This window comes from Aethalodelphis obliquidens, unplaced genomic scaffold (genome assembly GCF_003676395.1).
Source record: "Aethalodelphis obliquidens isolate GAN/ISIS:26980383/991018 unplaced genomic scaffold, ASM367639v1 scaffold3, whole genome shotgun sequence".
NCBI classification, from domain to species: domain Eukaryota; kingdom Metazoa; phylum Chordata; class Mammalia; order Artiodactyla; family Delphinidae; genus Aethalodelphis; species Aethalodelphis obliquidens.
In genome coordinates this window covers 83,933,885-83,945,888 of record NW_020837947.1, presented here as the reverse complement: position 1 = coordinate 83,945,888, position 12,004 = coordinate 83,933,885, and positions in this window count along the sequence as shown.

Sequence of the window (12,004 nt, the reverse complement as noted above, 5' to 3'; positions counted from 1 at the left end):
ATTATTGCCTACCAAAAACAAAATTAAACTTGAACTTAACTGTATAATGAGTTAAATTTTAACTGCTTCTTTTCATAGATAAATGGAAACCTATCACTTTTCTCTTTCTAATTTTATATTAGAAAAATATTACCTGAAATTCTTCCATGGAAGTATTTAGAGACACTCTCCATTGTCTTTTTGAGCTGCATAAAAAGACATTGTGTGGATGTTGCTGGTATATGTAATTGATTCCCCATTGGTTTTTCTATTCATTTCCTCTTATAAATTGTGCATTTTTTCTTTTAGATTTTTTTCTAGTGTATCTTTTGGATAAATTATTAGCAGTGAGATTGCAGAATCAAAAGACACATGCATGTGTGATTTTACTACATACTGCAAAATCCCCCTCCTGGTTGAACTATTTTACATTCTCTGCAGCAATGTGTAAAACATCTTGTTTACCCAAAGTCTCAATAGCAAGTGTGTGGTCAAACTTCCGGATTTTACCTATCTGTAAAATGGAAAATGTTCTCCTAAGAGTAGTTTATTTTGCATTTATATTACTATGAATGAGTTTAAGACAATTTGCATTTGTTTTTCTGCAGACTCTTCATATTTCTTACCTGCTTCCATTAAGTTGTCAGGCTTTTTCTCTCCATTTTTAGAAGCTCTTTATATAGTAAGAATATTTACCATTGGTCTCTAATATCAATAACAAATAAAACTTACTTATGGTGTTTTTAGCTATCCAAAGGTTTGCTTATATTACAGTCAAATTTATCAGTCTTTTGTTGCAGCTAGATTTTGAATCATCAGTAGGAATAATTTACCCCACTCCCAAGTTACAGAGAAAATTATCCTTGCTTTCTCTCTTTTTTTTTTTTAACATCTTTATTGGAGTATAATAGCTTTACAACAGTGTGTTAGTTTCTGCTTTATAACCAAGTGAATCAGCTGTACATATACATATATCCCCATATCTCCTCCCTCTTGCGTCCCCCTCCCACCCTCCCAACCCCACCCCTCTAGGTGGTCACAAAGCACCAAGCTGATGTCCCTGTACCTTGTGGCTGCTTCCAGTAGCTATCTATTTTACATTTGGTAGTATATATAAGTCCATGCCACTCTCTCACTTCATCCTAACTTACCCTTCCACCTCCCTGTGTCCTCAAGTCCATTTTCTATGTCTGCATATTTATTCCTGTCCTACCCCTTGGTTCTTCAGAACATTTTTTTTTCAGATTCTATATATATATGTGTTAGCATACAGTATTTGTTTTTCTCTTTCTTACTTACTTCACTCTGTATGACAGATTCTAGGTCCATCCACCTCACTAAAAATAACTCAATTTTATTTCTTTTTATGGCTGAGTAATATTGCATTGTATATATGTGCCACATCTTCTTTATCCATTCATCCATCGATGGACACTTAGGTTTCTTCCATGTCCTGCCATGTTTTCTCTTATTCCTTGAATATTTTAGATATTTAGATTAAAACATCTGATCAAATTGGAATTAATTTTGTGCATATTAGGAGAAATATATCCAACTATGTATTCCCTATAATAAACCAGTTATCCCTATAAAACTGTTAAGAAGATGTTTTTTCTGAAGATTAAATAAGTTAACTTCATTGTATATTACATTTATATAAAACTTGGTATGTATATTATTTTTTTTTCTCATTGGTCCTCCTTCTGTTTATTCACCAACATTGTATTCATTTTAATTGTTGAGGTTTCAAATGTGTTTGAATATTTGGTAAAAATAGCACCCCACATTGGTATTCCTTTACAAGATTTTCCTGGCTATTCTTGCTTGCTTGTTCTTCAAATTGATTATTATAGTGAATATTTCTGACTCAGACAAAATAAGCACACAAATAATAAAAACAAAAACTTGTATTTTTATTGGTTTTGCATTAAGTTAACTTAGGAAGGGATGACATAGCTACGGTGTTGAATTTTCTTATTCAAGTGTATATTTTTCAGATACTTTTGTGTCTTTCAGGAGTTGTTTTCACAACATTTCCCATAAGATTTTGAACTTTTTTTTTTTTTTTAAGTTTATAGTTAGGCCATCAGATATCCTTTTCTAGGACTTTCCTGGGAGTGTTACTATCAGTGATTTGGAGTCCTCTGCATGTATTTGGCAGCTCATGGAGTTACTGTGTCACTTGTTTTTATTACCTGAGTTGGCTATAATAATTTTCTTTATATTTTGGGTTTTTTTTGTTATGTTGTATGTTATGGGATGATTTAGGGATATTCATAAACTACACTCCTGCCACTGTCACTTTGTCTGGCATGCTCGAAAATTTTTGAAGGTACATATTTTCTAACAAATTTCCTTTCACCAAATATGCAAAAATTATTTCAAAGATTAAGTGATAATTATCCCAAGGACATCTAATCACAGAAGAATTACAATGTATATAATCCTGCTCTCAAGTTACTAATTAAGATAGACGATACAAACAGAATCTGCAAGAAACAAAATAATTGAGTTGGAACCAAAACTTCCAATTCACTTTGTCCAGCTGTCCCTCCCGATATGTGATCTTTGGCACAGTTCCCATTCCCCACTTCAGAGAAAGCAGATATTTTCTTTCTCAGCCCAAATTTCCATATAATCCATAATTTTCATGTGCAAAAAGATACTGTGAATTATCTTACAGCATTAGCCTTACTGAAATTCAATTATGTCATGTAAATTCAACCACAGGTAAGGAATTACTGCACTAACATATGGGTCATTAATACCCAATTACCTTCAGGGAGAAGGTAGAGAGTGATTGAGAGGCAGGGCTTGTGGAGGCCACTCTTCTGCCCGGCAACATGGTCTCTCTAGTCATGATGGGTCTAGACAATTCTCTGAGAGTATCGAATGCCAGCAGGGCAATGCCACGATTTCTCATGAGTAAGTGTAACGAGAGAAATTTCCCTTTCTCAGAATCTGGAGTCATATAATGTAGAAATGAAATTCTGCTGCTAGCAAGATGACTGTTAATAGCAAGGCTTACACAGGTTACTATTATTTTTCTCTCATAAAGAAAACAAAAGAAAGTCAGTCTATGGTAGCTCCTCTGTCTTTAAGCTCACAGACATCCTTAGTGTATGACTTCCCTACCTGAGGTCACCAAACTGTCACAAGATGCTTACTGAAGTCCATAACTTTATTTCTGGTATCAAGGGAGCAAAAGTAGGGAGGAAAATATGGGACTTATTAGCTAAATTTGGCCCCTTCGGAAAGTGGTCTCATAAGCTTTAACCAGTGCCTTCGACTTATGTTTCATTCACTACTAAAGTCTAAGAAGGCTGCAAAATATAAAGATTTTTTTAACGGGCACATAGATACATGGAGTAAAATTGGTTCTGTGTTACTAAGGAAGAGGAAGAGAGTGCGTGTTGAATTGGAAGCTGTCTTTCTCCACCACAGGGTTAGACTGCGTTTACCATCTGTCTTGTTGTCTTCTTTATAGCCTGCATAGGAAGAACCAGTTGTAATACCTGTAAGTTAAGTTTTGAAGAAGGCATTTTAGCAGCTTTTATTACACCTTTTACCACTAACTATAGGTGTCATGAATATTTGCCTGCCTTTAAAAACCAGGTAAAACAAAATATAACAAAAGCATTTGTTCTTTGAATGATGCTCATCTGATATTTAAAATCAGATGCTCATCTGAATATTTTTTTAAAAAAGATATATTGGCATTCAAACCTTATATAAGTAGAAAATTTTTTTTTTGTATTCCAACATATTTTAGCATTCTACTGTTTTTTGTTTAGGAAATAAGTTCGGCAACCATGCAAAGTTTAGCACCCAAGGCAGATCAAGATGAATGTGGCCATTCTTGTCAAATAGGGCACTGTTTGCTCTATGGAAAGAAGATGTATTACCAGGGTGGAATTATATATATATATATATATATATATTTCTGCAACATCTTATAACCACACTCCATTAGAAATGATTACCACCACAATGCTGCATGGTCTGAATTAGGTTCATATTTCTTTAGAGCACAAAAGCAAGAAAGAGGCCAACTGCCAGGACCGCTTGACCGGGTCAGTGGCTCTGCCTGACCTGTGTCAGCAGGAATCTCAATCAAAGCTGCAATGGCCGCCATGTTAGCCGGGCACTTCTCACACTGGTGACTTGTTGTTAAATCACTGGGTCTGAAAATAACAACTGTCCATCAGTGTCAGTGCCTGAAAAATTGAATTTCATCAGAATTTAAAAGAATTGCAGACTAGACTAATGCCATAGAGTCAAGTCTTGTGACTGTGATTTGTTCTTTCTGTTGCAGCACATTGACAGCCTTCTGACTGCTTCTCTTACCAGAGGGGAAGTGACAGAAGAATAGTTTCAAAAATATTTACCCACTTTCATCACAAATGAAATGCTTGAATATGCTTTCAAGAGTATAATGGTTTGAAATAATTTACCACCTGGCAATTGCTCTTTTGGACTTTCGGACTCAATTAACAATGAGTGTGTTCTTAATATATTCCTCTTTCATGAAGAAGAGGTTTAATAAATATCTACATCTAAAGTCTAGGTTTAAAGCATACTGAAGTCACTGATATATTTAGGGATGAATACTTATTACTAATGAACCCCAATTTTTTTTTTTTTTTTGCGGTACACAGACCTCTCACTGTTGTGGCCTCTCCCATTGTGGAGCACAAGCTCTGGACGCGCAGGCTCAGCAGCCATGGCTCACAGGCCCAGCTGCTCCGCGGCATGTGCGATCTTCTCGGACCAAGGCATGAACCCGTGTCCCCTGCATTGGCAGGCAGACTCTCAACCACTGTGCCACCAGGGAAGCCCTGAACCCCAATTTTAATCTTAGGATAACATAGAAGATTTCATAAATGAGTCCTCAGGGTGATCCAAGTTGATTCACAGCAGGGATGGGGGAGAATATGGAAGTGCAAAGACCTACATGGAAATTTCTTTGGAATAATGAGAATTCACTAATCTGAGATTTTATTAACTGGCTATTTGAAGTAAATCTCTTTTAATAGAATTAGAAACCAATCAACTGTAGTAATAGGGATGACTAACAAATTATCAAGCCAAAATTTTTAAATAAATAATTTTATAATACTTAAGTAGAATTTTTTACTCATAGAAGTTAAGTATGAATTTTATTTACAGTCATTAATATAGGGTAAATTTGACTCTTGGGAACAAAGGAGACCTTGAATTTAGCTCCAATTTTTTATCTAACAGTTTCAAAAAGATCACTCTGGTTACTTGTCTTAGTTTCTGCTGCTATAACAAAATGCCATAGACTGGGTGGCTTGAACAGCAGACATTTAGTTTCCACGGTTCTGGAGGCTGAAAGTTTGAGAGGAGGGTGCCGGCATGGTCAGATTCTTGGTGAGGGCTCTCTTCCTGGTTTGTAGATAGCCACCTTGTCATTGTAAACTCACAGGATAGAGAGAGAGAGAGAAGAGGGGAAGAGAGAGAGGGAGAGGGAGGTCAGTCTTGAGTCTTTGCCTCTTTTTATAAGGACATTAATCCTATCATAAAAGTGATACACCCACAATCTTATCTAAGCCTAATTATCTCCCAAAGACCCCCACCTCCAAATACTATTACATTGGGGATTAAGGCCTGAACATATGGATTCTGGAGGGACACACACTTTCAGTCCATAGCAGTACTATAAGGAGAATAGATGATGTGAGAGTAAGAGGAGAAAAGTTTCAAGGGCAAAGAAACTAATTAGGAACTATTCTAATTGTCTAGACTCTAGCCATAAAAGATAGTGGTTCAGACTACACTTACAGTGGTATAAGTAGTGAAAAGCGGCCAGGTTCTAGACCTATTTGGAAGGTACAGCTGACAATCTGTGCTAATTTATTGGATGTGTGGTATGAGAAAAAATTGACCTCAAGAAAGAATTATCTTTTCTAAGCTTTAATTTCCTCAAGCACACAATGGAGAATTTACTAATTATAACATGGGATTGTTGAGAAAGTTAAATGTCAATGTCTGAAAGCAATTAAGACAATGATTATATATTATGATAATAATATATAGCATGTAAAATAATTATTATATTGTTATATTATAGATAATAAGTAACAGCTTAACATGAGCCCTGGCACAAAGATTTAAACTCCTTCAGTAAAAGCCAAGCTCAAGTTCTAGAACTTGGTCTTTCTATATCCGTATGGAAATTTTCTAACCCAAATACTTGGCTTATGTGCCTTTACAGGCAGTTCTCCTATAGCTACCTTCTTTATTAGGCAGGTGCACTTTTAATTCATGCCACGTTAACGTATTTTAAAAATTGCCTAGTTTCTGTTTCTTCTTGTCCCATAATTTTGGGTTGTTTGCAAGCCACTAACTTAAAGACTGTGCAAGTGTCCATCTTACAGAATTTCTTATTATTATTGGAAGCGGTGTCATCAGAGGCAGAATATCAAACAGAACAAGTTTGTGGAATTAAGGACCTGAGAGTCAGGTCTCAGGCTTCCCGTATATGCAACCAGTCAGCTGACTCTGGAACCAGAGTGCAGGGTATAACTGCTCAGAACGTCAAAGCCCATCTGTATTCATTCAGTGGTGACACACTCAGAAGATAACAGCATCTTATGCCATACTGAAATATTGTATTTTTTCCAAATTATGTAATTATTGAGGAAGGAAATAGTAGGGAAAATGTAAAATACTGAATTTGTATAATTTTTTAATAAAATATTTTCAAATTTCTAAAGAGATAGTTGAACTTGCTTCTATGAATATATCTATATTGATATCTGAAGCCATATTTATATCAATATGTATTTCTTTATATTTAATATTGTTTTATGCTTGAAATGTCTACCTAAAATCGCTAATTATGTTTTATTTTCCAGGGAAATTTTTATTCTTGATAGAAATCATCAAGGAGAAAGCTTGGCTATTTGGCAATCTCTTGCAGATAAGATTGTTTATTACAATTATATACATGGTTTTATGTGAACATGTGAACTTCCATTTATAAAAGGAATGATTTCAAAATGTGAGAAAAACAAATAAAAGTAATGAGTTTTATATATGCAATTTTTCTTCCTAGAAAGAGGGCTGTTCAAATGTTGTGCTTTTTTTTAAATTAAACTTTTATTTATTCATTTGAACAAATACCACATTAAAAGTATCTTTAAAATTTATTCTTATTAAAGTAAATGCTATTTACATAAAATGAAATTGGTTTTCATCAACAACCGAATGATGACAGCCCAGGAGGATCACTTATATTTAGTTTTAATAAAAAGTGTCATGTAATTATATAATAGCATTTTGTGCTTGGAAAGCACCTTTCATCTTTAAAATTTCAAAAGCCACAAAGTGTAATATAGTGATATAGTATATCCACTGACATTAAATCTTTAAAGAAACCAATGTACTAGTGATTAAATATTTTAACAAGAACTCTACAAAAACATATTTTCTTTCTGTGGTTCAAAATTTGGTAATTTTAATATAATACTGCTTATTCACAAGAGAGTAATGAATCATTATCATGTTTTTCTTAGAAGTCCATCTCAAACTGATGTTCTTATTCCTCCACAAACTAGCTCTGATAAATAAATAAATAGGACAAATCTTAGGTGTCCACTAAAGGGTAAAATCATTCTTTGATTATATTAACAATTTTAGTGATACATTATAATTTATTGGTGACCTGACAGATAACTCCATTTATGGATACATGGGCTAGTATAACACTTTGTTTCTCAGATTTCTGAGAGACTAAAATGGCAAAGAGAACAAAGAAAATTCTAATAGAACTCTTTAAATATATTGATAAAACTTGCAGGATTATTACATTTATAAATTTTTATGATCAATGAAAGTTTCTTCCTATTTCTAAATAATCATTTTAGATTAATGTAAAATTAAATAAAATACTATTAAACAACCATTTTGATATTAAATACTCAGCAAACCAATTAAACATATAAATAACCTCCTTTGTCTCATGAAGTCTTTCTTGGAGATGCCAACTATCAGAGTAGTTACTTTTAACCTCCAGAGGTCAAAGACAGAAAATTTTACATCTTGACCTGTAAAAGTCACTTTAGGATTTAACTTAGTCCAATTTTAGTCTGATAATGTTTAGCTTGTTCAAAGCTTTTAGACCAGGAGTCCCTATCCCTGAGTTCATGACTAGAATTTAAGAGATCTGTAACTCAAATGAGAGATATGAAAATAATTTTTTTTTCTTATTTTCACTAACTTCAAATTAATATTATGCACTATGCTCAACTTTGGTTGTAGGTAATAAACCAGAGTAGAGTTGGCTGTATCTGAGATGTGAGGCTTTGTCACCTCCATCAAAGCTGTTATAGACACCTGACAATACATTTTACCCATATTGTTACTTTAAAATTATAGTAATTATTATATCAATTACTAGATATTGTTGATATTTTAGTAAGAAACACTTATATTGCTATATATAAAATATTTAAAAATATTTTGCCTGCTGCATTTCAATATAATTGATATTCTTTGTGATTTTATGTATTTCTTGTATGCATTTAAAAACACTGTTCTTAGAAATCCATAGACTTCATCAGACTTCCATACTGGTTCATGGCAAAAAATATTGTGAAGAAATTCTATGTTAGGTTAAGTTGATTAAGAATTCTGTTTAATAATTTTTATCATTACTGATTTTCTGCCTGTATAACACATCAATTAATGAGCAAGGGACACTGACGTCTCCAAAAATAATTGTGAATTTGTCTATATCTGTTTTCAGTTATAAAAGTTTATTGCACCATGCATTTTGACATTCTGTTGTTACATGCGTACACATTAAAGATTATTACATCTTCTTGGAAAATTGTCCCCTTTATCATTAGGTAATGTTTCCCTTTATCCCTGATTACCATCCTTTTTTAGTAGTCAGGTTTATCTGAAGTTACTATTACTTCTGCTTTCTTTGATTAGTTTATCACAGTATATTTTTCTCCATCCTTTTATCTTTTTACTTTTACCCTATATCTTCATGTTTAAAGTAGGTCTTTATATGTAAAGGGGGTCTCTTATAGACAGCATGTAGTTGCATCTTCTCTAGATAATCTCTTTCACTAAACTGGTATGTTTATATCACTTACATTTAAAGTGTTTATTGATATAGTTAGATTAGAATTTGTCATCTTGCTATTTTATTGTTGTTATTCATTTCTTTTGGCTTTTGTTTCTTTATAATTTCTTTTTCTGCCTTTCCTAGTTTTAACTGAGCATCACTTATGATTCCATTTAATCTCTTCTCTGAACATTTCATTTATATTTTTAAAAAAATATTTTGGTGGGGCTTCCCTGGTGGTGCAGTGGTTGAGAGTTCTCCTGCTGATGCAGAGGACACAGGTTTGTTCCCTGGTCCAGGAAGATCCCACATGCCGCGGAGCAGCTGGGCCCATGAGCCATGGCTGCTGGGCCTGCGCGTCCGGAGCCTGTGCTCCGCGATGGGAGAGGCCACAACAGTGAGAGGCCTGCATTCTAAAAAAAAAAAAAATTTGGTGGTTGCCCTAGGATAGACAAAATGTATTTTGCAAGAATAATCCCAATTTTTCCCTCTTGTGGCATTGTCCCTTATGTTATTCATTTCATTTTTTTTTTTTCTGGTACACGGGCCTCTCACTGTTGTGGCCTCTCCCGTTGTACAGCACAGGCTCCTGACATGCAGGTTCAGTGGCCATGGCTCATGGGCCCAGCCTATTCATTTCATTTTTACATATGCTATAAACATCTAACACATTGTCACAATTATTGCTTAAAGTAAGTTATTTTTAGGGTAATTAAATATAAGAAAATTAAAAATTATATTTTACTTCAAATATTCCTTTTCTGATGTCCTTCTTTATATGTATAGAATTTCTAAACTGCATCAATTTTCTTCTACTTCAAGAACTTCCTTCAACATATTTTGTGGGGCAGGTCTACTGGCTGTGAAATTCTTCAGTTATTATTGCCTGAGAAAGTCTTTATCTCTCCTTCACTTTTTAAAAATAGATTTAATATTTTAAGCTTTATATTTACAGAAAATTTTATAAGATAATACAGAGAATCCCCATATATTTTATACCATGTTCCCCTATTATTAACATCTCACACTAGTATGGTGCATTTTGTTACAATTAATGTGCAAATATGGTTATGTTATTATTAGCTAAAATGCATAGTTTATTTAGATATCCTTAGTCTTTATATGATATCTTTTTATGTTTTAGGATCTCATCTAGACTACCACATTACATTTAGTTGTTTTATCTTCTTAGGCTCCTTTCATTTGTAACAATTTCTCAGTTTGCCCTTGTTTTTGATGAACTTAGTTTTAAGGAGTATTGATCAGGTATATTATAGGATGCCTCTTTGTTGGGAATCATCTGAATTTTTTTCCATGATTATACTGGAATTATGAATATTTATTTATTATTATTTATTTATTGGAATTATATTTTTTAGCACTTCCTTATTTTCTGGTATTATAAGATACTCCAGGGTCATCTTGTATATTTCTAGCCCAAGTCTTAGAATCAGCCATTTCTCCAAGGAGCCTCAATTCCTTTTTTTTAGAGGTTGGCATTAGAAGCCAAGATCTAGCTACTAGGTATGGTCATTGTTACTGGAGTGTCAGTGCTTCTAGGCCCCCTCGGCTAACAGAGAAAGGAAATATATGTGTGTGTAGTAATCCATCTAGGTACATATACCTAAGTGTTTTGTAAGCATCTGCAATTATATTACATTAAACATGAATTTATAATGAATATCCACCTCTAGCCCATTTCCACATGGTTCACTCTAGGCTCCCATTGCTTTTCTGTGGATATCCACTTCAACAGAGAAACTCACCATCTGCCATCCATTCATGAAATTGTTCAATTCAGTATATATGTATAATAATATCAGAATTGTTTCTCTTTACCTACATGGGAAACAACTTGATCAACTTCATCACATTATATTGAGGATAAATACTATCAATAGTGCTTGTATTTGTCTAATGAGTATTTGCTTGTATGCAGTTAGTTTTTCCTTTTGTCTTATGGACTCCACTCATTTCCAAAGCTACTTAGATCAGCACATTGTCTCCTCTTCCCCTACAATATGGTTGTTTCATACATTTATTATATAGTTAATATCTCTTGTCTCAGTCTTCAACCCCTCAAATGATTTTTTTTCAATCTGCATACATTGTTTCAATCTTTGTGTGGTAAAATTCTATGAGTTTTTACAAATGCACAATATCATGTATCCAACATCACATTATCATACAGAATAATTTTGCTGCCCTAAAAATCCCCTGTGCTTCACCAAGCTTAATCCTCACCCTCTCCCCACAAGCTCCTGGAAACCAATGATCTTTTTACTGAATCCATTGCGTTTCTCAGAATGTCATATTATTAGAACCATGGAAGTTTTTTCTTTTTTTCAAAATTTTTAATTAACTAAAGACCATAGTATATTTAGGTTTCCTTAGTTTTCACCTAATGTTCTTTTTCCCCAGGATTCCATCCAGGGTACTACTTTATACTTATTTGCCATGCTGTCAGAGTGTCTCAGATTAATCTTGGTTTTGATGACCTTGAGAATTTTGAGGAATACTGATCAAATAATTTGTAAGTTGCCCCTTTATTGGATTTTTTTCTGATGTTTTCCTCAGTATTATACTGGGGCTATTTATTCCATCATATCATATCATATTACTATCCATGATTTATGACTGCTGATGTTGACATTAATCATCTGGCTGAAGTAGTGTTTGTAAGTTTTCTTCACAGTAAAATTACACATTTTTTTTTCTCTTTGAATTCTAATACTCTGAAAGGAGGTCAATATCTGAAGACCATACTTAAGGAGAGTGATGTTCTTCCTTTTCTAGAGTGGGTCTAGATAAATTATTTGGCATTCTTCTGCATGGGAGATTGTTTCTTTCCACAATGTATTAATTTAGTTTTATACACACACACACACACACACACACACACACACACACACACACACACAC